This window comes from Mastomys coucha, unplaced genomic scaffold, assembly GCF_008632895.1.
Source record: "Mastomys coucha isolate ucsf_1 unplaced genomic scaffold, UCSF_Mcou_1 pScaffold18, whole genome shotgun sequence".
Lineage (NCBI taxonomy): Eukaryota > Metazoa > Chordata > Mammalia > Rodentia > Muridae > Mastomys > Mastomys coucha.
In genome coordinates, this window is record NW_022196900.1 from 2,470,154 (window position 1) to 2,471,177 (window position 1,024).

Consider the following 1,024-nt stretch of genomic DNA (forward strand, 5'->3'; position numbering starts at 1 on the left):
TTTAACCTACCTAGACAACTTCTAACATCGAAGCATAATAATGTCAAGGACTTCCTGTCTCCTGCATTTAGTGTGATTACATCAAGGTTCTGCCATTTAGAATATCTACTACTGTACTTGAGGTAAATTCCCTAATATTCTTACCTAAATAGTACTGAGGCCTGAACTCTGGGCGTTGCACGGGCTAGCTTATGCCCTGTCTCTAAAATACTCTCAGCTCTAGTATCGTAGTTAGAGTTTCTATTGCTGTGGTGAAACACCATGACCAAAAGCAAGTTGTGGAGGAAAGGGTTTGTTCTGCTTACACTTCCACATCACTGTTCATCGTCAAAGGAAATCAGGACAGGAACTCAGACAGGGTCGGAACCCGGAGGCGGGAGCTGAAGCAGAGGCTGTGGAGGAGTGTCGCTTACTAGCTTGTTCCTTGTGGTTTGTTCAGCCTGCTTTCCTATAGAATCCAGGCCCACCAGCCCATGGGTGGTACCTCTCTGGGGTGGGCCCTCTCCCATCAATCACTAAGAAAATGCCCTACGTGCCTGCCTCCAGCCCCATCCTGTGGAGGCATTCCCTCCTCTCAGATGACTCTAGCTGTATCGAGTTGACATAAAATTTTCCAACACATTCAGCTTCAACCGTTTAATTGTTCCATGAACATATGCAAGAGATACATATCCCCTCTACTCCATAGATAGAATGATTTATTTTCCCTATGTATCCGAGTGCATGCCACATGCCACAATCAGTGTGCAGAAGTCAGAGAACAACTTTGTGAAGTTGGTTCTCTCCTTGTACATCTCTGTGTGCTGCAGGGCCAGACTCAAGTGGCCAGCAAGGGCTGTTACCCACCAAGACATCCTGTCAGGACATGATTACCTCCTTTCTATCCTTATTTACTTTTGTCTCCTGGAGATGTCTCATCTTGACATGTAGTCATGAAGATCTCTTCTATTGTTCATCTAGGTAGTCAATAAGAGTTACAATTAAGGAATTGTATAATAAATAGAGAAGTATGAGCTAAAGTGAT

At 44.3% G+C, this 1,024-nt stretch overlaps 2 long non-coding RNA genes across 3 annotated transcripts in view; one reads left to right on the plus strand and one right to left on the minus strand.

Moving 5' to 3' along the window:
• LOC116095281 overlaps positions 1-1,024 on the minus strand; it is a 12,314-nt gene that overhangs the window by 8,898 nt on the left and 2,392 nt on the right. For both annotated transcript variants that reach the window (XR_004120528.1, XR_004120527.1), the window contains exon 3: positions 874-956. This is a non-coding gene — a long non-coding RNA (uncharacterized LOC116095281). The remainder of the gene's footprint in view (positions 1-873; positions 957-1,024) is intronic.
• Positions 1-1,024, plus strand: part of LOC116095280 — a 15,788-nt gene that overhangs the window by 7,733 nt on the left and 7,031 nt on the right. Inside the window, exon 2 of the long non-coding RNA XR_004120526.1 lies at positions 15-122. This is a non-coding gene — a long non-coding RNA (uncharacterized LOC116095280). The remainder of the gene's footprint in view (positions 1-14; positions 123-1,024) is intronic.